The sequence below is a fragment of the Amblyraja radiata genome, chromosome 25 (genome assembly GCF_010909765.2).
Source record: "Amblyraja radiata isolate CabotCenter1 chromosome 25, sAmbRad1.1.pri, whole genome shotgun sequence".
NCBI lineage: Eukaryota > Metazoa > Chordata > Chondrichthyes > Rajiformes > Rajidae > Amblyraja > Amblyraja radiata.
Window position 1 is genome coordinate 13,057,066 of NC_045980.1, and position 27,847 is coordinate 13,084,912.

General features: G+C 46.8%; 1 protein-coding gene and 1 long non-coding RNA gene across 2 annotated transcripts in view; both read left to right on the forward strand.

Moving 5' to 3' along the window:
* The window catches only part of tmem132c (transmembrane protein 132C), an 815,186-nt gene that overhangs the window by 324,377 nt on the left and 462,962 nt on the right, over window positions 1–27,847 (forward strand). The window lies entirely within an intron of this gene.
* On the forward strand, window positions 12,593–26,938 carry LOC116987287. Its single transcript, XR_004415686.1, has 3 exons — window positions 12,593–12,614; window positions 19,850–19,852; window positions 26,910–26,938. It is a non-coding gene; the product is annotated as an uncharacterized LOC116987287 (long non-coding RNA).

Consider the following 27,847-nt stretch of genomic DNA (forward strand, 5'->3'; position numbering starts at 1 on the left):
AAATCGTGGACTTTCCACTCATCACTTTAATTTCATGCTTCATGTATCTTGTGTTTCATGACTGTTGGCAGACCAATTTCCCTCCTGGGATAAATATAGTTCTATCACATGGTATCATATGTGTTAACCGAATCATCCCCGGGATCATCCTCGACTTTGCAGTAATGTTACTCATTTACACTGATTGAAGAGCCACATTCTCACCTCCTTCCCCACCCACACTTTCCCGTCTGTCCCTGGGCACATAACAAGCAGCAGAATTGGAAATCTCCAGGCGTAAAATGTATCGCACAAGAATCCACACTCTCCCCTATCATTGCTTTCGATGAGCACCAAGAAAGCATTGTGTAGGAAGGAACAGCAGATGGTGAAGATAGACACAAAATGCTGGAGTAACTCAGCGGGGCAGGCAGCATCTCTGGAGAGAAGGAAAGGGTGACGTTTGGGGACGAGACCCTTCTTCAGATCTCGACCCGAAACGTCACCTATTCCTTCCCTCCAGAGATGAAGCTTGTCACGCTGAGTTAATCCAGCTTTTTGTGTCTATCTTTCGTTTAAAGCAGCATCTGCAGTTCCTTCCTACACATTAGGGAAGCTCATTCCAGCAAGGGTAAGGTTGTAAAGCCATTTGCAATCAATTTATTACATCTAAAGTACAGCTAGTTTTGGGAAAGGTAATGACCGATTTGTGCACAGGAAGGTCCCTAAAGGAGGAAATGAGATGAGTGAAGGGTTAACCATCTCTAACTTCACTGCTGTTATTGCCAATCTTCTCCAGCAGCTCATGAGGCAAAGGGCTCAGTCCGCCCCGACCTACTTGATCATCCGGTTCCCAAACACTTTAACTCCCCTTCCCATTCCTACACTGACCATTTCTGTCCTGGGCCTCCTCCACTGTCAGAGTGAGGCCACATGCAGATTGGAGGAACACCACCTTGAATAACTTACAACCCAGCCGTATGAATATTGATCTCTCTAATTTTAAATAACCCTTGCATTCCCTCTCTCGCAGTCACTCACCCACCCTGGTCGTCGTCCTAGTTTCACTGTCGTCCGGCCTAGTTTCACTGTTTGTATCACTCGTTATCACCGTTTCCACAACCAACAATGGACCATTGTGGGCTCCATTTTCCTTGATCATCGATGCTGGCCTTGATTTGTTCTTTTCATATCTTGCATTCATTTGTCCTTTGTACCTTTTCAAACCTCTAGTTTCAGTCTCCCCTGAGTCTCAGTCTGAAGAAGGGTCTCGACCCAAAACGTCACCTCTAGAGATGTTGCCTGACCTGCTGAGTTACTCCAGCATTTTGTGTCTGTGTCCCATGCGACATGTTGGATGGTGATTAACATTTGAGTGTGACAGTAATCCTTTGAAGCGGCATTTATCTTCCAGTCTTCGTGGTTGTAATACTCTTTATCAGTCCTATGAGGATATAGTAGTGCTTCTGTATTGTTTTTAAATGCAGAGAAGGTTACATATTAATTGGCAACTACTGCATGAAGACTCCCCCGAGTTGCAGCTGGGAACATTTCATTTTAGGGAGAAATGTAGAAAGAAGGAACTGCAGTTGCTGGTTTACACGTAAGGACACAAAGTGCTGGAGTAATTCAGCTGGTCAGGCAGCATCTCCGGAGAACATAGATAGGTGACGATTTGTGTCGGGGCCCTTCTTCAGACTTTACTTCTTGACCTAAAGCATCACCTAGCTATACCTAACCCACTGAGTTACTCCAGCACTCCAGCACTTTGTGTCTTTGTAAACCAGCACCCGCAGTTCCTTGTTTCTACATCCTAGGGGGTGTTATATTACATGGGAGCTTATCGTTAACTAAATCCACCTGTCTCCCGAAACATCACCTATCCCGAGGCTCTATCAGGTGCTGATCAGGCCACGTTTGGAATATTGGGAGCAATTTTGGGCACCATATCTGAGGAAGGATGTGCTGGCTCTGGAGAGGGTCCAGAGGAGGTCGACAAGAATGATCCCAGGAATGAGTGGGTTAACCTACCATGAGCATTTGACGGCACTGGGCCTGTGCTCACTGGAGTTTAGAAGAATGAGGGGGGACCTGGTGTGAAGAGGATGTTTCCACTAGTGGGAGAGTCTAGGACTAGAGGTCATAGCCTCAGAATTAAAGGACGTTCTTTTAGGAAGGATATGAGGAGAAATGTCTTTAGTCAGAGGGTGGTGAATCTGTGGAATTCTTTGCCACAGAAGGCTGTGGAGGTCAAGTCAGTGGATATTTTTTAGGCAGAGATAGATAGATTCTTGATTTGTACGGGTGTTAGAGGTTCTGGAGAGAAGACAGGAGAATGGGGTTAGGAGGCAGAGATAGATCAGCCATGATTGAATGGCGGAGTAGACTTGATGGGCCGATTGGCCTAATTCTACTCCTATCACTTATGACCTCATGACCTTATCCATGTTCTCCAGAGGTGCTGTCCTGTCTGACCTGCTGAGTTACCCCAGCACTTTGTGTCCTTCAGTTTTAAGTGTAGGTTTACCAAAGTCATTATTAATGTACTGAGGTACGGTGAACAGCTTTGTTTTACATGCTATCCAAACAGATCAGATGTACCCTTCATAGATACAATCAGTTCAGACTCTGGTCCAATGGTCAGAGCAGTGGGGAAGGTACAGAGTGCAGAATGTAGTTATCGGCATTGTAGCACATTGTAGCATTTGGGAGACGTGGGGTGAATAAGTGGGGGTGTATTTGCAAGTGTTGAATGGATTATTGTCAGTTTGCGGGTGATAATCAAGTCGAACTCAAGTACAACAGATAAAGCAAAGGGGAAAGTAGAAGGGTTTCAACCCGAAACGTCGCCTATTTCCTTCGCTCCATAGATGCTGCTGCACCCGCTGAGTTTCTCCAGCAATTTTGTGTACCTGGGAAAGTAGTACTATTGCGTTCAATGTCCCATTTGGTGCAATAATGTCTTTGATATATTTATTCATTCATATTATTATGGAAAGCTGTGAGGGCCAAGTCAATTAATATTTTCAAAGGCAGAGATAGATAGATTCTTGATTAGTATGGGTGTCAGGGGTTATGGAGAGAAGGCAGGAGAATGGGGTTGAGAGGGGAAGATAGATCAGCCATGATTGAACGGCAGAGTGCACTTGATGGGCCGAATGGCCTAATTCTGCTCCTTTCTCTTCCCGCTGTTGGGGGAGTCCAGAACCAGGGGCCACAGTATAAGAATAAGGGATAGGCCATTTAGAACGGAGATGAGGAAACACTTTTTCACCCAGAGGGTTGTGAATCTGTGGAATTATCTGCCTCAGAAGGCAGTGGAGGCCAATTCTCTGTATGCTTTCAAGAGAGGTGGATAGAGCTCTTAAAGATAGCGGAGTCAGGGGATATGGGGAAAAGACAGGAATAGGCTACTGAGTGTGGATGATCAGCCATGATCACATTGAATGGTGGTGCTGGCTCGAAGGGCCGAATGGCCTACTCCTGCACCTATTGTCTATTGTGTATTGTCTATCCCTTATGAAATGCACTGATCTTAGCTGGGTACCACTGATGCCCCTTTTAGTCATGATGTAGTCTGATCTTGGCTGAGCACTACCATTGACCCAGCACCCCTCTGCTTTGCAAACTAGCCAGCTGTGAAGCACTGGTATTGCAGATTAGCTCCTGCTGCAAGATATATTGCTTAAATTCACTCAGACTAATCTCTGATTGACTTGGATGCTCACTCTGATATCGTCACTAGTTGTCCAGTGACCATACTGGGAGGAATGGCCAGTTGAGTAACATCTTGGAAAGTAGACCCACAAAGTGCTGGAGTAACTCGGCAGGTCAAGCAGCATCTCTGGAGAACATGTAGCATCTTTGGGACACTCTCAACCCGAAACATTGCCTATCCATATAGTCCAGGGATTTAGACTTTAGAATTTAGAGATACAGTGCGGAAACAGGCCCTTCGGCCCACCGAGTCAGTGCCGACCACTCACTCACAATTGTCACTCACAATTGATACCAAAAGACAATTACCCTTCAAACTTGCACGTCTTCGGAGTGTGGGAGGACACTGGATTACGGGAAAACCCACACGGTCACAGCGAGAACGTACAAACTCCGTACCGACAGCACCCGTAAACAGGATCGAAAATGGGTCTCTGACGCTGTAAGGCAGAAATCCGACCACCGTGCCGACCAATGCTGTCCCCTAAAGCTGACTGTCCTTCTGAGTTACTCCAGCACTTTGAGTCTTTTTTAACAAACCATAATCTGCACTTCATTGTGTCTCCATCATGAAGACTGAAGATAGACACTAAATGCTGGAGTAACTCAGCGGACCAGACAGCATCTCTGGAGAAAAGGAATAGGTGATGTTTCGGGTTGAGACCCTTCATCAGACTGAGAGTCAAGGAGGGGGAAGCCAGAAGCATGAGAAGGTACAGAACGAAGCAGAGTCTGCATCGATGACTCAGGAAATGTAGAGCCCACAATGGTTCATTGTTGGCTGGGGACGAGGTGATAACGAAGGGATACAAACGGTGAAACAGTGAAAGGTGAAGAGCTTTTTTTTGGATTGGGACGTCAATTCCCTCCTTTAACATCACCAGTCTACATGAAGACTTTGCTTTGGAGACAACATCATAGTTGAGATTGTCAGTGTTTGAAGCTAAAACCATCCCGTGAGACATGGCGCTGTCGGAAGGTTTGGCTGCACTCTTAATTGCAATGTTGGACAGTAGAATTTATCTGTAACTTGACAGCTGCTGAGAAGTACCTGTTTGATCCCATTCTCTCGCAGTAGATTGCGTTTCCAAGGGCACTTGCTCGGCCAGTTCTCCACAAGACGCGAGGGGGGGGAGGCAATTCAACTAATACCGATTCATGTTGCACATTCCAGATTTGCCAAAATAAAATATTGAGAAGCCTCTTCTCCAGCTGCTCTTTGATATTTTGACAGCTCGTTGCATTGATTTTGATCACTCGAATGACAGGAATCTGCTGCAGAGGGTCAAGGGCATGAAATGAATCAAAACAAACTCCTGAGCTGCAGCCCGCTTTTGCTCTCAAGTCTCCGCAACCTCGGGGTAAACGGAGTGCTTATTTTGGAACAATTTCACATGTTTTCCTGCCTTTACAGCTTGAGCACATAGCACTTCAGTCATCTGGTAACAGCCTTCAAAGTGCACAGTGCCTTTGGGGAGTTAAATCGATGCAAAAATAAACAGTTCACACCGCAAATCCTCGCCACGTTCTGTTTAAAGTCTGGCTGGATTCAGCCCTTGGTGACCAGAGCTGATATCAGCTACAATATACACACTTTACAGTGAGCGAACACAGGTACAAAGATCAGATGAGGATCGAGAAGAGAGCAGGATTAAACACTGACAGATCTTTTAGCTGTCGCTGAAACAAACCGTCACTTTTCAGAAGATATCTGGACTGATAGGTTGAACTGATTTTTCTGCTATCTTCACAGTGGCAGCTTCAGGGTTGTAAATTGCCTAATTTCCCTTTCTGATTTGTGATCACAAGTGCCACAAAATCTGGTACACAAACCCGATTGCAGTGTGAAATCAGATTCAGGCAATAATGTCTTTTCTCTGACCTACTTCATCTCAAGAGTCATAAGATGCTTAAATCTTGCAATTTGCTCTGTTCGAGAAATGTAATAAGAAGGAACTGCAGATGCTGCTTTACACCAAAGATAGACAGACGCAAGTTGCTGAAGTAACTCAGCGGGTCAGGCAGCATCTCTGGCGAAAATGAATATTTGACGTTTTGGGTCAGGACCCTTCTTCTTCCTGTGTCTGAAGAAGGGTCACGACCCGAAACGTCACCCATTCTTTCTCTCCAGAGATGCTGTTACTCCAGCATTTTGTGTCTATCTTCGGTGTAAACCAGCATCTGCAGTACCTTACAGTTGTACAGCAAACATTCCCTGCATTCATGTTGCTGATTTCATAACCATTGTGTTTGGAGTAACCTCTGGCCCACATTTCTCGAAACATCTTGTAAAAATTCTGGGTTACTGCTAATTCAATAAGCAGGGTGTTTCATGTTCTATTTAACTCAAGTTGATCCAAGTTCAGGTTGGTCGAAAGTAAAGTGCAAATTCACTTTGGCCCTGTATTTATGACCAGTGCCACATTTCTTTACTAGTTGATTCTGCGCTTTATTTAATGGAGATGAATAGAACACATAATAACATATAATCTTTATCCCAAGTGATGATAACCTTTACCCCAAGGAGTAGCGCAATGGCGCAGCAGTCGAGTTGCTGCCTTACAGCGCCAGAAACCTGGATTTGATCCTGATTACGGGTGCTATCTGTACGGAGCTATCTGCTACCTGTGGACCGCATGGGTTTTTCTCCGGGTGCTCCGGTTTTCTTACACATTCCATAGACGTACAGTTTTGTTGGTTAATTGGCATTGGTAAAATCGGAAATTGTCCCTCGTGTGTGTGTGTGTGTAGAATAGCATTAGTGTACTGGCTGATCGCTGATTGACACGGACTCAGTTGGCAGAAGGGCCAGTTTCCACACTATCTATATTCTCCAGGGACGTTGCCTGACTTGCTTAGTTACATCAGTCTGAAGGAGGGTCTCGTCCCGAAACGTCGCCTATTCCTTCGCTCCATGGATGCTGCCTCACCTGCTGAGTTTCCCCAGGTTTTTTGCCTACCTTCGATTTTTCCAGTATCTGCAGTTCTTTCTTAAACAAAATGCTTAGTTACTCAGCACTTTGTGTCTTTTCCTGATTCCAAAAGACTGCCTAAGAAATGTGTTAGAGAGATTATTGCTGGTAATAGTTCTACCTGATCTTGCACTAACATTATGCCCTTCATCCTGTATCTGTACACTGCAGACAGCTTGATTGTAATTGCGTTAGTCTTTCCACTGACTGAATAGCACGCAACAAAAAAGCTTTTCACTGTACCTCGATGAACATGACAATAAACTAAATTACAACACTGACAGAGGAAACTTTACCTGGGCTTAGTTGAGCTAAGATAGACACAAAATGCTGGAGTAACTCAGCTGGTCAGGCAGCGCTCTGGGGAAAAGGAATAGGTGACGTTTTGGGTTAAGACCCTTCTTCAGATTGGGAAGAGGGAAGAGTGAAACTAGGGCATGAAAAGGTACAAATACATTTTGGGTCAGAACCCTTCCTCAAACAGGCTTAGTTGAGCTAGATATGTATTGAGATGCATGTATGAATGAGGCATCTGGCATAATAGGCATGAAGTAGCTGTTTGACGGTGATAGTATCAACTCCCTAATTAGTCTGAAGAAGGGTCTCGACCCGAAACGTCACCCATTTCTTCTTTCCAGAGATGTTGCCTGTCCCGCTGAGTTACTCCAGCATTTTGTGTCTATCTTCTAAATAATTGAACGTCAGCAAAGGTACTCACAAACATTGGTAAGGCTCTCTATCACAGGGGACTGTGGCAATACTATTTTCTACACTTGGACTGTTGCCAGACCACACAAGTAGGATGTGAACTCACGAAGAAAGAAAGTCAGAGGCATTCGACAATACTGTTGATGAATGCTTGGCTTTTTACTAAACCTTCCATTGTCAGAGTGTAAATTGAGCAAACAATCACTGCAATAATAATGATGAATTGGAAACCTCTGTTATTTTCCAATGTATTCGGTAAAATGCGGTGGAGAAAATCCAAGACTCTGCACAAATCCCTGGGTGATTTTTTTCCTGCTCGGATGAGTTGCCTGGACAAAATCAAAGAAATAGCGGTCTTGCCATGAAAGTTGTTGCTGGATTTATGAAGGGATTAATCTCACCGCGCTCATTTCAAGTTGATAATTCATGCAGTAAGCACTGTCCTAATGACGTGATCTATGGTTCTGAGCCAGAAAGGGAGTGAAGCAGGATAATCACTTCCACGGGAAGGCCTGGGATTTGTCATGTGCTTTGAAAGGGTGGAATTCACATCTGAGCTCAAAGTGAGCTAGCCGCCCACAGAGTCCCAACGATTTATTTTACCCATCCCGACTTTGGTTATTACCAGGTACAGGGCTGGGATATCTTAAGTTAAGTCTTAATTCCACTCAGCAGCCTAACCGTGTTGTGAATTCTCGCAACAATAAAGCAAAGAATTAAAGAGCAGAATTTTTAACTTTCTAAACGCTTTCAGGGCCTGTCCCACTTGGCGATTATTTCGGAGACTGGCGACGTCATATCAGTGTCGCCAAAAGATTTTGAACATTTCAAAATCCAGCGGTGACAGAAAAAATGTTGCGACACTTGAAAAAACACGTCATCACCGCCGCAAATTTTCCGGTCAGTCAATGATGCCGGCAGTGGCCAAAGAAATCACCAAGTGGGACAAGCCCTTTACAGTTTAAAAGGATGAGGTGGTGGGGACCTCATTGAAACTTACCAAATAGTGAAAGGCCTGGATAGAGTGGAGAATCTGTGGAATTCATCGCCACAGAAGGCTGTGAGGGCCTAGCCAGTGAATATCTTTAAGGCGGAGATTGACAGATTCTTGATTAGTACGGGTGTCAGGACTTATGTGGGAGAAGGCAGGAGAATGGGGTTAAGAGGGAAAGATCTATCAGCCATGATTGAATGGCGGAGTAGGCTTGATGGGCCGAATGGCCTAATTCTTCTCCTATCACTTATGAACTTTGATGTGTGCAAGGTAACGCTTGAAAGATTACATTTGAGATGGAATCTACACGTCATGAACATTGTAGAATTAAGCTGTTGATTAATGTGAATAATCATGGATTTTTTAAGTATTCAAGGAAATTGGCAACAGATGCAACTTAGATTTATGGGAATGGAGAGGTGCCCTTCATAAATTATTGGTTGACATGCTTTTAAAAACTCACTACTTTGCGAGAAAGCTCGTTTTAAGGGTTGATGTTAAAAGTAGGGATTATTGTTAAATACTTTCAGTGTTCATTCCTTTATTTATTTCTACAGGACATATTCGAAAAGACTGAGGGGAGATATGATAGGAGTATGTAGATTTATGAGAGGCAATGATCGGTTAGACAGTCAGAAAGCTCTAACTGGGGTGGAAATTTCAAAGACTAGAGGGCACAGATTTATGGTGAGAAGGGCAAAGTTTAAAGGATGTTCCCGATGTTGGGGGGAGTCCAGAACCAGGGGCCACAGTTTAAGAATTAGGGGTAGGCCATTTAGGACTGAGATGAGGAAAAGCTTTTTCACCCAGAGTGTTGTGAATCTGTGGAATTCTCTGCTTCAGAAGGCAGTGGAGGCCGATTCTCTGAATGCTTTCAAGAGAGAGTTGGATAGAGCTCTTAAAGATAGCGGAGTCAGGGGATATGGCGAGAAGGCAGGAACGGGGTACTGATTGGGGATGATCAGCCATGATCGTATTGAATGGTGGTGCTGGCTCGAAGGGCTGAATGGCCTACTCCTGCACCTATTGTCTATTGTCTATGGAGATGTGGGTGTAGGGTGTTTATATGGAAAGTGGCACAGTGTGCCTGGGAGGTGCTGCCAGGGGTGGTGGTGCAGGCAGTCATGATAGTGGCTTGTAAGAGGCTTTTACACTGGCACATGGATATGGAGGGATATGGATCACGTGCAGGCAGATGCGATTAATTTAACGGCATCATGTTCGGCATGGACATTGTTTTGTTTTGTTTTTTTTTTTTTTTTTTTTTTTTTTAAATCAAAAATATTTATTCACATATTAAAATAGTATTGACAATACAATAAAACAAAACACCACCATAATACAAGACGAGCTAAACAATTATATTGCAATCCTTGTCAAGGATACATTCAACCCCCCTCGGTGCCCAGCGGTCCCGGAACTCCCTCAGGGTGCCCGTAGACAGGGCGTATTCCCTTTCCATCCGCACCCGGGCACGGACGTATCCCCGGAAAAGGGGCAGGCAGCCGGCTCGGGTAGAGCCCTCCACCGTCTGGCGCCGTGACTCGCGGATGGCCAGCTTGGCCAGGCCCAGGAGCAACCCAACCAGCACATCTTCAGCCTTCGGCATGGACATTGTGGGCTGAATGGCCTGTTCTTGTGCTGAACTGTTCTGCGGTCTATCTTTCTGACTGCACCCTCTTCAGAGGTTGTTGCTGAGAGAGCATGTCTGTGTTTAACTGTGTACATGCAAACTTGTAAATTACTGCTGGCTTTCTACTGATATCTATCTTCCTTGGAGGCTTGTAAACATTTTCCGATGATTCGGCAGCAGATTTGCAGCATCCTTGTCGTCCCCACACCCATCACTCACTGACGTGGGTGACCGCAAGGAAACTTACCAAATAGTGAAAGGCCTAGATAGAGTGGATGTGGAGAGGATGTTTCCACTCGTGTGAGAGTCTAAGACTAGGGGTCCTAGCCTCAGAATAAAAGGCCATTCCTTTAGGAAGGGGATGAGGAGGGATTTCATTAGTCCGAGGGTGGTGCATCTGTGGAATTCATTGCCACAGACTGCTGTGGGAGGCCAAGCCAATGGATATTTTTCAGGCACAGATTGGCAGATTCTTGATTAGGAAGTGTGTCAGGGGTTACGGGGAGAAGGCAGGAGAATGGTGTTGAGAGGGAAAGATAGATCACCCAAGACCCTTTGGACCAAATGGTCTAATTCTGCTCCTATAACATATGAACTTCATTAAGATTAACATAACAATTCCCAGGCACTGTCCCTTTTCAAGTTTCCTTAATTCCCCTTTGAATTTCTCCCCCTCTATTAAACTATTCTCTTTCTATCTCATTCTGCATTTCTCTTTCCGTATCAAGCTTGTCGCAAAGTGCTGGAGTAACTCAGCGGGTCAGGCAGCATCTCTGGAGGACACGGATCAGTGACATTTCAGGTCGGGACCCTTCCGCAGTCTGATTGTTCACAAGTTCACAAGTTATAGGAGTAGAATTAGGCCATTCGGCCCATCGAGTCTACTCAGCCATTCAATCATGTCTGATCTTTGCCACCAAATCCCATTTTCCTGCCTTCTCCCCATAACCTTTGACACAAGTTCTGATCAAGAATTTGTCTATCTCTGCCTTAAAAATATCCACTGACTTGGCCTCCACAGTCCTCTGTGGCAATGAGTTCCACAGATTAACTACCCTCTGACTAAAGAAGTTCCTCATCACCTCCTTTCCAAAAGACAGCCCTTTAATTCTAAGGCTATGACCTCTGGTCCGAGACTGTCCCAAAAGTGGAATCATCCTTTCTGCATCCACTCTATCTATGCCTTTCATTATTCTTATGTATGTGTGCATAGTTTATTGTCACGTGTACTGAGGTACGTGTACCAGTGAAAAGCTTTCGTTGCGTACTAACTAGTAGCGGCAAAAAACGTTACCGAGGACAATTAACCTACAAAACCGCACCATTTGGGAGGAAACCGGAGCAGCTGGAGAAATCTCACACGGTCACAGGGAGAACGTGCAAACTCCACACAGACAGCTACTCAGGGTGTGGGGGGGAAAGCAGGGAGAGAGGAGAGGCAGGATAAAAAGCCTGGTGAGTCACAAAATGTGTAGGAAGGAACTGCAGATTCTGGTTTACACCTCAGTCTGATGAAGGGTCTTGACTCGAAACGTCACCTATTCCTTCTCTCCAGAGATGCTGCCTGCGAGAGGGAGAGGGAAACATCGCTTATCCATGTTCTTCTAAGATGCTGCCTGACCCACTAAGTTACTCCAACACTTTGTGTCTTCTGTTGTAAACCAGCATCTGCAGTTCTTTGTTTCTGAGTCTGACGAAGGGCCTCGACCAGAAACATCACATTTTCCTTCTCTCCAGAGATGCTGCCAGTCCCACTGAGTTACTCCAGCACTCTGTGTCTATACTGGCAAGTGCTAGGTGGACACGGGAGAGGGGGCCGTTTTGACCTAGAGTCTGCTCCCTCTCTGTCGCTGGCTTGTTTTTATTTCTCTGGTTATTTTCATCCGCTAATTACGGAGACGGACGGTGTGAATGAGGTGCAGAATCACCAAGATATCACTGACTGGCGTCGGCAGCAATTTGCGGCACAGGGTGAGATCTAAACCATGAGCTAAAGCTTCCAATTAACATGGCGGGATGTGCTTTTCCAGCAATTTCTGTTCCATTCCGTTTAATGTGCGGCTGGGGGAAAAAAAAAGTTGCTTGTTATCCAATTCTAATTCACTTCCAGCCTCACACTGAATCCTTCAGTCTTCACAGACCGCAGTCTGAATAGAATCCATCAGCTAGATTTATAGCAGGTATCTTGCTCAGATCCTGCCTCGCTTGTGGATCATCTTTATTCTCGCAGCTTAAGGTACAGAGGACACTTTGTTTGGAAGTCCAGCACTTCCCACAGAGGATGCTGCAGGGATGGCCAGTGAATTTTAAACACTTCGACAACAAGGGCGGCATAGTGGCGCAGCTGGTAAAGCCGCTGCCTCCCAGCGCCAGAGACCCAGGTTCAGTCACGGCCTCGGGAGCTGCCTGTGTGGAGTTTGCAGGCTATCCCTGTTTGATATCCCCAGGTACTCTGGTTAACTCCCAAAAGGTCAGGGTTTGTAGGTTTATTGTCCTCTGTAAATTGCCCCGGTTCTGTTGCGAGTGGATGAGAAAGTGGGATAACATAGAAGTAGTGTGAACGGGTGATCGATGGTTGGCCTCGACTCGGTGGGCCGAAGGGCCTGTTTCCGTGCTGTATTTTTCAATTCAACAGACACTCCAACACACACTCACAAACGCACACCACACACAACACACACACACCACACACACACACACACACACACACACACCACACACAACACACACACACACACACACACACACACTCACAAACTCACACACACACACCCCACACACACACAACACACACACACACACACACACAAACACACCAACAACCCACACACACACACACACACACGCACAACACACACACCACACACACACACCAGCACACACACACACACACACACACACACACACAACACACACACACCAACACATACCATCACACATCAACACACACCAACACACACCAACACACACCACACACACCAACACACACCAACACACACCAACACACACCAACACACACCACACACACCAATACACCAACACACACCAACACACACCACACACACCAATACACCAACACACACCACACACACCACACACACCACACACACCACACACACCACACACACCAACACACACCAACACACACCAACACACACCAACACACACCACACACACCAATACACCAACACACACCAACACACCAACACACACCATACACACTCCCAATACAAACACACATATGCATAATGACCGGTGTGAACCTGGTGCACAAAAGGGCCTGTTTCTATGCCGTATCTCTAAACTAAACAACACAATGTAGAGAAGTACTGTAATGAATGAGGGACAATTTCAGCTTGTGGGGCAACTGTGCCTCATATTCAACTGGCTAAACGGCAAAGAATAGCGAGTGTGTTTTGTGAACTTCAGTCTTCTCATTATCGAACTACTGGAAATGCAGGGGCAGAGAGAGGCAGGCGTGCCCGTCTGTTTTTCAGTTGCCTGCTCGTTAGTCCACTGCTGAAAGAACATGCAAACAGGGGTGAGAAAGTTGCTTGTGTGATAAGTGTGAATCTCGGTGATGCCTGGCAGAGAGTTGGCCCCTTTGATTTGAGCCGTGTCGATATGGAGTGTGAAATTCCTGTGTTCCCTCAGACGATAAATGTGAGTGATGGAGCACATCACCTCTCCACAGTGCTGTCATTGTGCCGCTGCCAGTCGGCTTTGATCTGCCCAGCTGTCCCGGCCTACAGAACGGCCCAGCGACTTTGTTCATGCACATCACACTTTGGTGAGCTTCACCATGCGCTGCAAGCAGGGTTTTAACAGGCCAACAAATTCAAGTTTGCTTCAATAAGATGCTCTCATAAGTTCGTAAGTTCTAGGAGCAGAATTAGGCCATTGGGCCCATATATTGGGTGAGGCTAGTCGGGAGCTCCAACGCCGCGGGAGGTACGACCAGCCCCGACGTGAGGTTCGATCGCCCGGCGCGGGGGAGCTGACATCCCCCCCGATGCGGGAATGGAGCGCCTTGATGCGGAGGGCCCGAACACTGGCCATGGGAGTCAAGACCGTCCCGTCAACGGAGGCTCGAGGCCCATGATCGCGGATGTGCTACGGGAAAGACTTGAACTATATTTAATTGCGTTTTAGATCCGTACCTGGATAAATCTATATAACAAAAGAGGGGTAACACAAAATCTAAAACTAGTGAACTCCTAAATACATACATAAAAAACACAAATACAACAGATGTTTGGAGGATTGCAAACCCAGTTGGAAGGGAATACTCGTTTTATTCAATGGTACACAAAACATACTCATGTATAGACTATTTCCTAGTGGATTAATCCCCTATACAATGAACCCAAAATATCACAACAGCATTATTTCTGTCCACTCCCCGTTAACTTTTTTTTTTAAACTTGAAGGAATGTCTTACAAAAAATCGTTTTGGAGGTTCAATCCTCAAATTTTAAATGATCCACAAGGTGGTATATATTTAAAACAACAGATGGAACTTTTTTTCGAGACCAGTGACACCCCAGATATTTCACCCGCTTTACTATGGGAATCTTTCAAAGCATTTATCAGAGGATCTATAATTTCATATCAAGTTTTTCAAAATAAAAAGAATAAGAATGAACAAAGGCAGTTAGAAGAACAAATCGCGGATGTGCTAGGGGAAGGACTTGAACTATATTTTGCCTTCCACCACAGTGAGGAGTGTGGAGGAGTCACTGTGGTGGATGTTCAATGTTAAAATGTGTTTTGATTGTTCTGTCTCCAAGATGGCTGCCGGAAGGGAAAGTGAACGCTAGCGTGTTAAGCTGCTGCCGCTCTCTCTTTGAATTGTTTGTTGTTGATGTCCCAACTATTTTTTTTTCGTTTTTTTTTTATTCTGCTTATATGTTTTGTAATCTGCTTATTAAATTTTGTAAGGCGTCACTGAGAGTCTTTGAAAGGCGCCCATAAGTATAATGTTAATAATAATAATCATATCCACTCCGCCATTCAATCATACCTGATCTATCTCTCCCTCTCAACCCCATTCTCCTGCCTTCTCCCCATAGCCCCTGACACCCGTACTAATCAAGAATCTATCAATCTCCACCTTAAGAATATCTATTGACTTGGCCTCCACGGCCATCTGTGGCAATGGGTTCCACAGATTCACAACCCTCTCACTAAAGAAATTCCTCCTCACCTCCTTTCTAAAGTTGCGCCCTTTTATTTTGAGGCTACGGCCCTCCCACGAGTGGAAACCCTCTCTCCACATCCACTCGATCCAGGCCTTTCACTCTTCAGTAAGTTTCAATGAGGTTCCCCCTCATCTTTCTAAACTCCAGCGAGTACAGGCCCAGTGCCGTCAAACGCTCATCATATGTTAACCCACTCATTCCTGGGATCATTCTCGTAAACCTCATCCTTCCTCAGATATTGGGCCCAAAACGGCTCACAATATTCCAAATGCCTTATATCTACTTTCAGTCTGAGGTAATGAATTTAAAGTAATCCTGCTTTTCATATGCATATCTGCACATTGACATTATCTCAACCATCACACAAAATGGAACAGTGAGAAGAATCATAATGTTGGAGAAGTTGTGTATAATGTTGCCAATTTGCATATTTTAAATCGGAGGAAATGATTACAACTGGAATCTATGAAAACAAGCTTGGTCTACTCAAGAAGAATTGAATTGAATTAAATTGAGTTGAAAGAATAATGGAAACAGGCCCTTCGGCCCACCGAGTCCATGCTGACCATCGATCACTTGTTCACACTAGTTCTATGGTATCCTACTTTCGCATCCACTCCCGACACATTGGGGGCAATTTACTGAGGCCCATTTACTTGCAAACCCTTTGGGATGTGGGAGGAAACCGGAGCATCCATAGGAGGCCCGCATGGTTACGCAAACACCACACAGACAGCAGCCGAGGTCAGGACCGAACCCAGGTCTCTGCCATTGTATGGTGACAACTCTACTGCTGGGCCACTGCTAGGGTAGGGTGCGTCTTGGGCACTAGGGGGCGGTAGCCCAAAAAAGTTGGGAAACCACTGTGTTAGTTAAATGGTGTTTTGTGTCCTCAATGCTCCAGTCACGTGGTGCCAGGTTGGCAGGCCGATACAGCATGACTCCGAGCCCTACAGAGGTCAACTCAACACTGAGTTTGGTTTATTGTCACGTGTACCGAGGTACAGTGAAAAGCTTTTGCTGCATGCTATCCAGTCAGTGGAAAGACAATGCACGGTGACAATCCACAGTGCACAGTGTCCACAGTGTACAGATACATGATAAGGGAACAACTTTTAATGCAAGATAAAGTCCTGTAAACTCCAATTAAAGATAGTCCGTGGGTCCCCAATAAGGTAGATAGAAGTTCGGGACTGCTCTCTAGTTGTGGTTGGATGGTTTCGTCGCCTGATAACAGCTGGGAAGAAACTGCCCCTGAATCTGGTGGTGTGCGTTTTCACACTTTTATACCTTTCGCCCGATGGGAGAGGGGAGAAGAGGGAGTGGCCTAGCAGTCCTACAAAGACTAGGCTGCCGATTAATAGATTCATGCAAATGGACATGAAATTAGCTTTAAAATTGGCTACCGTGGCCCCAACGTAACCAAAACTGGTTACCAAATTTGCAACTTGAAATTAAACCACTGGCAGGTTGTGACTCCCCCTCATGGCCAACGGACCCCCCCCCCCCCACCCACCCCCCCTCCTCTTGGACCCCCCCCTCATGGCCATCTACCGGCTTTAGACCTTTATATTTTAAACTGCCGGCAGGACATCAACCACCTCAACTTCTACACTCCCCTGTCTCGCTCTAACCTCTCCCCCCCTGAATGTACAGCCCTCCCCTCACTCTGCAACAACCCAGACTGGGTGATCAAACCTGCCGGCAAGGGAGGTGCCGTGGTAGTCTGGCGCGCTGATCTCTACAAGTCTGAGGCCACGCGCCAACTCTCAGACACCTCCTCCTACTTATCCTTGGACCATGACCCCACAGACGAGCACCAGGCCACTATCTCTAGCACCATCACTGACTTCATCAACTCCGGCTCCCTGCCCTCCCAAGCCCCCAACCTCATCGTTCCCCAGCCCCGCACGGCACGATTTTACCTTCTCCCCAAAATCCACTAACCTGACTGTCCTGGCAGTCCCATTGTTTCTGCCTGTTTGTGTCCTACCGAACTTACTTCCACATACCTCAACTCCATCCTATCCCCCCTGGTTAAATCCCTCCCTACCTATGTTCAAGACACCTCACAGCATCAGTCTGAAGAAGGGTTTCGACCCGAAACTTTGCCTATTTCCTCCGCTCCATAGATACTGCCTCACCCGCTGAGTTTCTCCAGCATTTTTGTCCATCTTCGATTTTCTCGGCATCTGCAGTTCCTTCTTAAACCCCTGATTAAAGATAATTCTTGTAAGAGTGAGTCTATTTTGGGCTGCATCAATGGAGCCGTACTTTGGTCAGGGTGAAGCCACTGCCTTGGTAAGTTGAATCATTTGGACAGCAATTAAAACCTTCAACCAACAGAGGGCACCAGGAATTAAATGAGGGCAAACTAAGTTTGGAGCCTGGAAGAATGAAGATCATAGACTAGAATAACCATTTAGTTACAATCATGCAAAGAGCAGTACAGTAGTGACACAGTTTGGATCCGGATTTGATCCTGACTTCTCTGCCATGTGTTTGTACATTCTCTCAGTTCATCCCGGGTGCTCCAGTTTCCCCCCACGTTCCAAAGGTGTGTGTTTTCCTGGACAGGTTGGTTGGGCCCAGTGTGTGTGGGTGGGAGAGGAATCAGGCTTAACAATGGGAATTTGTACCGAAGGCCACAACATGGAAAACTAGAGAGATGTAGAAACAAAGACAGACACAACAGGCTGGAGTAACTCAGCGGGACAGGCAGCGTCTCTGGAGAAAAGGAATAGGTGATGTTTCGAGTTGAGAACCTTCTTCAGACTCAGAAACAAAGAACTGCATATTACTGGTTTACAACAGAAGGCGCAGAGGTGCTGGAGTAACTCAGTGGGTCAGGCAGCATCTTAGAACATGGATAGGTGATTTTTCCCTTTCCCTATCCCTCTCCCTCCCTCTCTCCCTCACTCTCCATCTCTGCATCTCCATCTCTCTCCTCCCCTTCTCTACTCACCCCAAATCCCCCTCCCTCTCTCACCCTCTCCCTTATCTCTTTCCCTCCCTCCCTCCTTTCCTCTCATCCTCTCTCTCTCTCTCTCTCTCTCTCGCTCTCTCTCTCTCTCTCTCTCTCTCTCTCTCTCTGTCTCACCTTTGAGGTAGATTATTGTGTTTCTAAGTTCCACACAAGGTCTGGCAATACGTGTACCCACATTCACTGAAGTACAGAGGGGATGCAATATTTTGGATGAGACATGAGGCCAAGGTTCCTTCTTGTCTCTGAATAAAGATCCCTGGAGCTTTGATCAATATTTAACCATCGATCATCGTTGCTTTGACAAATCATCAGGTCATTATCACATTACTGTTTGTGCCTGTTTTCCCGTGTGTAAATCAGCCCTGTCCATTCCTGTATGACTACACTGCCAGAGGGCTTCATTGGTCCAGAAGCACTTTATGCCTTGGGATCCTCTTCCCCCCCCCTTCCTTTCCCCCCTTCCCTCATTCACTCTCCCCCTCCATCCCTCTCTCCCCCATCTCATCCCCTCTCTCCCCTCCTTCTACCCCCCTTCCCCTCTTCCCTGTCCCTTCCTCCCCTCCCCCCCAGCCCTCTTCAATTTCTCCCTCTCTCTCACCCTCCCTATCTCTCTTCCCCTTTCTGCCTCTCCCCGTCTTCCCTTCCCCCTCCCCACTCCCCCTCCCCCCCTCCCCTGCCTCATTCTCTCTTGTGCACTCAGATCTGTTCACGTCAGTACACCAGTGAGTCACAGTGAACAGGATTGAGCTTTGCTTGAAGGACAGACTTGCTGAGTGTAAGCGAGCTACACCACTCTGTGTGCTTTGGGCAACTGATAAGGAGAGCTGAGAAATGTCAGAGCAGTGCAGGCGGAGGAGATGCTGCTTGGAAAATGACAAGGGTTGTCAGTGTATTGTACCAGGAGTTTTATTCTCTGTTTGATTATGGTGCACCTGGCCAAGTGAATGCTTGATACCGACACTTGCTGAAGGCAGTGGATACACTCTCCCTTCCACTGTCGACACCCCTTTGAAGAGCAGGAAAAAAATTGCCCTGGCAAAACAAAAAAAATCAAAAAATAAATCCAAATTATTCAATGGAGGTAATAACGTGACAGAAACTAAACACAATATTGTCGTGAAAGGTTATTAAAAATCCGAGCACCTGCAACTGTCTCAGAATCTTGAAGCATTTTGACCAATTAGCAGCTACAAGAACTGCCAGACTTTGTCCTATCCAATCCACAGACATGAAGATTCCCGGGACATAGCGGGTGAAATGCACTCTCTCTAAATGTTAACCGATAAAAGAAGTAAATATCAGGGTGATGTGATGCGGTTTAGTTTAAATATTACGCAGGGAAACAGGCCCTTCATTCATTCATTCATTCACGGATCAGATAAGGTGAATACATGCTGTCTTGTACCCAGAGTAGGGGGATCAAGAACCAGGGAACATAGGTTTAAGGCAGGCACATGCGGTGAGTAATTACTCAGGGTAGGCAGTCAGTCGGCTTTAAAAAAAAATCTTAAACCGCGCATGCGCAGATTGTTCTCCTCTCCGTAAAAATAAAGAAATAAAAATAAAGAAAGTAACAATTCAATTTGCCCAAGGCTGCCAAATCTCCTTCATTCTGAATTACTGAATGTGTGGGGGTGGAGGGTGACGGCAGGTGGAGAGATGGTGGGAAAAATGGGAGCACACCGGGACAAGTTGAATCAGTTGTGATCTTATTGAATGACAATACTAGTTCAAGGGGGAGAGTTCCTTTCACAGCGTGTGGGGAGTCTGGCCAGGGATAAAGTTGCGGGGAGGGCAGGAGCGTTGAGAAGGAGGGGGTCGGGATCATGCCAGTAACCAGCTCCGCCCGCGGAGCCACCGCATTGTGGCCGGGGAGGGAAGTAGCTCCGGTGGCTGCGAGCGGTCGCTGGGAGCTCAGCACTTTCTGCCGGCCCGCTCACCTCTGGCAGTGCTCTCCGCCTGAACAGTGAGGGGACCAGCTCAAGAGCAAAGATCATAGAGCGGAGCGGGTCAATGGGCAATGGATAACAGGACAGCGGGCAGTGGACACTCCTGTGTCAGCGCGAACAAGGGACCAATTGAGGTTCCTCGTGCTGACACATGGAGTAAGCTCCACCGCCCGCTGTCCTGTTATCCATCGCCCGCTGACCCGCTCTTGAGCTGGTTGCTGGCATGATTCCTGACCCCTTCCTTCTCAACGCTCCTGCCCTCACGCAACTTTACCCCCTGGCCAGACTCCCCACACGCTGTGAAATGAACTCTTACCCAACCCCCCAGCGGCGCTGTCCTTTTACAGCCACTTGCGCTTTGCATGCGCAGTACACAGTCCACGGTGCAAAGGCAGAATTTCAGCTGCCTTCTGCTGCCCTCGTCGTGAAGCCTTGAAGCAGCGTCGACGGCATGTGGGCTGCACAGACTTTCACGTATTACATGTATTGCATTTCATGTATTACATGTACTATAATTTTAGCCAAGGTAGGCAGTGCCAACCTTGCCTACCCTGTCGGCACGTGCCTGGTTTAAGGTGAGAGGGAGAAAGATTTAATAGGAATCTGAGGGGTACACAAAGGGTGGTGGGTGTATGGAACAAGCTGCCAGAGGAGGTAGTTGTACTAAAACAACATTTAAAAGTCATTTGGACAGTTAAGGGCCTGTCCCACTTGGCGATTTTTGTCGCCGACTGCCGGCATCATTGACTGACTTATCATTGGGGCATGTTGGTCGGCATGGGCAAGATGGACCGAAGGGCCTGTTTCCAGGCTGTATGACTTGGGCGACACAGTTATACAGTGATAGAGGTGCTACATTACAGCGTTAGAGACCCGGGTTTGATGCTGACTACGATTACTGTCTGTACAGAGTTTGTACATTTCCCCTGTGACCGCGTGGGTTTTCTCTGGGTGCTCTGGTTTCCTCCCACACTCCAAAGACGTGCAGGTTTTTGTATGTTAATTGGCTTCTGTAAATTGGTCCTAGAGTGTAGAATAGAACTAGTGTTCGGGGTGATTGCTGGTCGGCATGGACTCGGTGGGTCGAAGGGCATGTTTCCACGCTGTATCTCTACACTACATAAACTAGAGCTCTGTGTACATCAGCAGTTGTCAGCCCTGAACTGCCACAATGTTGGGAAATACTCTAAATGTGTGCAGCTAACATTTAGCAGAAAGCACTTGAGTGATTTTTAGGGCTGAGGTGTTTGCGATCGTCTATATGTGGACTTGATGGGGAAACAAAGTGCTGGTATTATAGGAGAGGATTCTTGTCACATGCAGTCTTCTTCTTCGAGTCCGTTGCAATCTCAGATGTCGTTCTGCCAGTATCTGGCGCAGGTCACAGCTGGTCGGGTCGGTTCAGCCAGGTCCTGGGGGCTGCACTGGGGGGCGTGGTCACACTCCAGTAGGTGGGACATTGTCTGTACTGCTCCACAGCTGCATGTGTCTTCTGCCTGGTAGTTCCATGCTTTCATAAGTGCTTTGCATGCAGTGACTTGCTGTGAAATGGCAGCAATTCGATGGCTGTTTGCCAATCTATTCACTGCAATTTGCTGCCCCTGTGCCAAATGTACTTCACATAGGATTGGATTTTTAGCAACTTTATTTACTTTAGTTTAGTGATACAGCGCGGAAACAGGCCCCCGTCTCACCGCGTCTACGCCGACCAGCGATCGCTCTGTACCCCAGTTTTATTTTATGTTTTCCCACTTTCTCATCCAAGCCCTACACACCAGGGGGCAATCTGGCAGAGGCCATTTAACCTACAAACACGCACGTCTGTTTGGGGCGTGGGTGGACGACCGGAGCATCCGGAGGAAACTCACAGGGTGAAGGTGCAAACTCCACATGGACAGCACCCCCAACCCGAGGTCAGGACTGGAGGGCCTGAGCAAAAGGGGGGGGGGGGGGGAGGGGTTAAGCAGGCTCGAACTCTCTTCCTCGGAGTGCAGGAGGACGAGGGGGTGATCTTGTAGAGCTGTGTAGCGGTCTCCAGCACTGGGAGGCAACAGTTGTGCCACCATGCCGCCCTCAGTACTTGCTTTCTTCACCGACTGTACTTGAGCTTGGTCTTCTAGCAAGTCTTCCAGCTGACAGACGAGGCAATGACTCCCACCAACTTAGCCCACGGTTACCCATTCACCACTGGTCAAAGACAGCAATTTACAAATGATTATTTTGGCTTACTGACGTGCCCTTTTAGCTGGCCATCTGTTATTTATTAATGGGGTCTTCCTTAGTGGGCAAATTGAAGCTGAGCTGCTGACACAGAACTACACAAGAGAACATTTATTGAAGTAAAGGGACTCGTAGATGGCATTATAATCCCATTACAAAGCAAATTTGCTGCACATGAATGTGCTTTTTAAGATGGCACTCTTGTGTATTGTAGCATTTGGAAGGCTATATCCTTCTCTCTGGCAGCCAAACTGTGATGCAACATATGCAGCTACTGAACGGGCATATTTTCCAGGCAGTCCCCAGTCTGAATCTCCGAAGATAGACACAAAAAGCTGGAGTAACTCAGCGGGACAGGCGGCATCTCTGGAGAGAAGGAATGGGTGACATTTCGAGTCGAGACCCTACTTGAGTCGAGACCAGCTTTCTGTGTCTCTCTGCTGTTCCTTCTTACACACCCAGTCTCCTTTGGTATATTATTTACTCTAGTTTATAGTCATACAGCGTGGAAAGAGGCCCTTCGGCCCATCTTGCCCACGCCCACCAAGTCCCACCTTCCTGTGTTTGGCCCATATCCCTCTCAACCTGTCCTATCCATGCACCTGCCTGAATGTTGCTTAAACGTTGCGATCGTACCTGCCTTAACTACCTCCTCCGGCAGCTCGTTCCATACACCCACCACCCTTTGTGTGAAAACGTCACCCCTCATTTTCCTATTAAATCTTTCCCCCCTCACCTTAAACCGATGTCCTCTGGTTCTCGATTCAATGATACAATGATACAATTTATTTGTCGTCATTTGAACCTCATTGAGGTTCAAACGAAATTTGGTTTCTGCAGTCATCCAAACAAGTAGAAGAACCAAAACACAGCACAATTCCCCTACTCTGGGCAAGAGACTCTGCGTGTCTCTATTCCTCTCATGATTCTACAAGATCACCCTCATCCATCTGCATTCCATAGGAATAGAACCATAGAAACATAGAAAACATAGAAAAATAGATGCAGGAGTAGGCCATTCGGCCCTTTGAGCCAGCACTGCCATTTAATATATGATCATGGCTGATCATCTAAAATTCGTAACCCGTTCCTTTTTTTCCCCATATCCCTTAATTCCTTTAGCCCCAACAGCTAAATCTAACTCCCTCTTGAACTCAGTGAGCTGAATGATCTATTTCTGTGCTGGAACACCCTCAATATCTAATTCAGCCTCAAACTGCTCCAAGGTTGAATCTGTTTGGGTGCAGAGCACTTCAACAACAACAAAAAAAGTACGACATCAATGAGACTAGAAGGACAGAAATAGTCTGAAAAGCACATTAAAGCATCTCTACTGCAGAAACTGATCCAAGGGCATTTGGCAAAGCCCCAAGAATACAGAGAAATTATTTCATGAATATATTGAACTCTTAACCGACTGACCTAACTGACTTCATCCATGTCACCACTAACTTCCACCCGGTGCTCAAATACACCTGGACCATTTGCGACATCTCCCTACCGTTTCTAGACCTCACTATCTCCATCGCAGGTGACAGACTACTGACCGACATCTACTATAAACCCACTGACTCCCATGGCTATCTGGACTACATTTCTTCCCACCCTGCTTCCTGTAAGGACTCCATCCCCTAATCCCAATTCCTCCGTCTGTGCCGCATCTGCACCCAGGATGAGGTGTTCCAAACCAGGGCATTGGAGATATCTTAATTATTTAGGGAACGGGAGTTCCCCTCTTCTACTATACATGAGGCTCTCACCAGGGTCTCTTCTATACCCCGTGGCTCTGCTCTCACTCCCCATCCCCCCTCTCGTAACAAGGGCAGAGTCCTTCTTGTTGTCACCTTCCACCCTACCAGCCGTCATGTACAACAAACATTTTTGCCAACTCCAACGTGATCCCACCACTGGCCACATCTTCCCAGCTCCTCCCTTTTCGGCTTTCCGCAGAGACCGCTCCCTCCATAACTCCCTGGTCAATTCGTCCCTTCCCACCCAAACCACCCCCTCTCCTGGCACTTTCCCTTGCAACCGTAGGAAATGCTACACTTGTCGCTTTACCTCCCCCCTTGACTCCATCCAAGGGCCCAAGCCGTCTTTCCAGGTGAGGCAGAGGTTCACCTGCACCTCCTCCAACCTCATCTATTGCATCCACTGCTCTAGGTGTCAGCTGCTCTACATCGGTGAGACCAAGCGTAGGCTTGGCGATCACTTCATCCAACACCTCCGCTCGGTTCGCAATAACCAATCTGATCCCCTGGTGGCTCAGCACTTCAACTCCCCCTCCCATTCCGAATCTGACCTTACTGTCCTGGGCCTCCTCCATGGCCAGAGTGAGGCCCACCGTAAATTAGAGGAGCAGCACCTCATATTTCACTTGGGTAGTTTACACCCCAGTGGTATGTACATTGACTTCTCCAATTTCAGGTAGTCCCTGCTTTCTCCTTCTTTCCCCTCCCCTTCCCAGCTCTCCCACAGCCCACTGTCTCCGCCTCTTCCTTTCTTCTTCCCGCCCCCGCCACCCCTACATCAGTCTGAAGAAGGGTCTTGACCCGAAACGTCACCTATTCCTTCACTTCATAGATGGTGCCTCACCCGCTGAGTTTCTCCAGCATTTTTGCTATCTTAACCAAATAACATATTTTAATCAAACACAAGGAAGTACAATTTGTTACACAAAACAACTAAATATAAATACATCTTTCCCCTTTATTCAAATAGATGCACATGGTATTTTGAATTCAATAAACTATCAACAGTGAATGCAAACCACAAGAATACATCTTATCACCGTACTTTATCTGTAAGTAATGGGCCCCATATTTAAAATTCCACGAGGTTTGGATTCTTCACAATCCATATATGACTGCAGGCTACTGCCAAATTATCAACATGTCCCTTAATGACAATGTCATTTCCCTTAATGGCAAACTAATAGAGTAGGACTCAACCTCCCCCTATATCTCAGGCCCTCGAGTCCTGGCAACATCCTCATAAATTTTGCTTAGTTTAGCTCAGAGATACCGGGGTTGCCAACATTGGGTGAGGGTTGAGAGTGAGAAATCTGGACCCTCCCCACGACAATGTCTACGACAAGCTACGTGGACTGGCGACACAGTTCCTCACGAATTGGAGATCATATCTGATCTTCGTTTGATTTAAACATCAACACGTATGAAAAATAATATTAAATACAGTACGACATCAGATAGATGGTTAAAACATAGAACAGTACAACACAGAACAGGCTCTTTGGGCGATAACGTCTGTGCCGAACTTGATACCAATACCAACTCTTGCCTGTTTTTATCCAGCCATATCCCTCATTTCCTGCATGTGCAGGTGCCTACCTACTTATATGCCGCTATCGTATCTGTACCTCCGTTCCAAGCACTCACCACCCTTTGTGTAAAAGAATCACCGTACATCTCCTTTAAACCTTGCCCCTTTCATCTCAAAGCTATGCCCTTTTGTATTCGATATTTCTATCCGGGGAGAAATGCTCTGACTGTCTACTCTATCTCTGCCCCTCATAATGTTCATAAGTTCATTAGTTATAGGAGCAGAATTGTTGTCATTTGGCCCATCTAGTCTACTCCGCCATTCAGTCATGGCTGATCTATCTTTCCCTCTCAGCCCCATTCTCCTGCCTTCTCCCCATAACCCCCGACACCCGTACTAATCAAGAATCTGTCAGGATGGAACCCGGGTCTCTGGCGCTGTAAGGCAACATGTCTACCGCTGCGCCACCGTGCTGCCCGTAAACAATTATTTAACGTTCAATTGATGAGGACAGGGGTATCATTTGTTTGCATTTTTCGCTGGATTTCTCTGGGCAGCACAATGGGGTACAGCTAGCAGAGCCGATGCCTCACTGCGCCTGAGACCCGGGATCGTTCCTCACCTCAGTGCTGCCTGTGTGGAGTTTGCACGTTCTCCCTGTGACTGTGTTGGTTTCCTCCAGGGGCTCAGTTTTCCTCCCACATCCCACAGACGTGCGGGTTCGGAAGTTCATTGGCCTCTGTGAATTGCTCTCAGTGCGTCGGGAGTGGGTGATAAACTGGGATAGCATAGCAGGACACAAAGTGCTGGAGCAACTCAGCCGGTCGAGCAGGAACTGTGGAGAACATGGAGAGGTGAATATTCGGGTCGGGACCCTTCTTCAGGGATAACATAGAACTAGCTTGAATGGGCGATCGATGGTCGGCATGGGGTCGGTGTGCCGAAGAACCTTTAGTTTAGTTTATCTTAGAGATACAGCGCGGAAACAGGTCCTTTAACCCACCGAGTCTGCACTGAGCAGCGATCCCCGCACATTAACACTACCCTACAAACACGAGGGACAATTTACATTTATACCTAGCCAATTAACATACAAACCTGTACGTCTTTAGAGTGTGGGGGGAAAACAAAGATCTTGGTGAAAGCCTACGCGGTCACGGGGAGAACGTGCAAACTCCATACGGACAGCACCCGTAGATGGGATTCGTACCCGGATCTCTGGCGCTGAAAGTACTACCGCTGTGCCACCATGTTGTATAGTTTCCAAGCTGTACCTTTAAACAAAACTCAACTAAAATTTCTGTCAAGATTGTGGTGCGAGATCAGGGAAAGCCTTAGTGGAAAATCCAGCTGACAGTGTAGATTGTTAGACAGGGCCAACAGCAATCATTTGGAAAGCAAAATTCCGCCCGCTTCACACGAAGCACAAAATGACATCTAATTGAGCTAATATGAAGACAGCTTCGTGTACGAATGGAAATATCACACTGGATTTAATAATGAGCCTTTTTTAGAGCACATTATTCACATTCCGCAAATGAAAACCTCCTGAAGTGCTTAATGACACCCTGGCAGCAGAGAGAGATCTCACATTTCAGACCAGGCCACATCTCCATAATTATTTCAGAACTAGTTCACTAGTTGCTGAGGAAACTGACTTACCCATTATTTTCTTCAGGACTTCACCTTTAAAGCACCTGAACTTAATTCATGCAGTTACAGAGAAATCCATATCTTCTTGGCTCGATATTTATCGGAAGGTGAGAGGGGCAAAGCTTCAAGGAGATTAGCTTAGTGTAGTTTAGTTTAGAGATACTGCGCGGAAACAGGCCCTTCGGCCCACCGAGTCCGTGCCGACCAGCGACCCCCGTACACTGGCGTTATCCTACACATTAGGGACAATTTACAATTATACCGAAGCCAATTAACTTACAAACTTGCAGGTCTTTGGAGTGTGGGAGGAAACAGGAGCACCCGGACAAATGGCCATAGGGAGAACGTACAAACTCTGTACAGACAGTATTCAGGTTGGAAACCGGGTCCCTGGCACTGTAAGGCAGCAACTCTACCACTGTGCCACTGTGCCATGGAGGCATAACTGGGTGAAAATATCCAACACTAGAGGGCATAGCTATAAGGTGAGAGGGGGAACATTTAGTGGAGACGTGCGAGGCATTGTGGGATAAAGGGCCTGTTCCTGTACTGT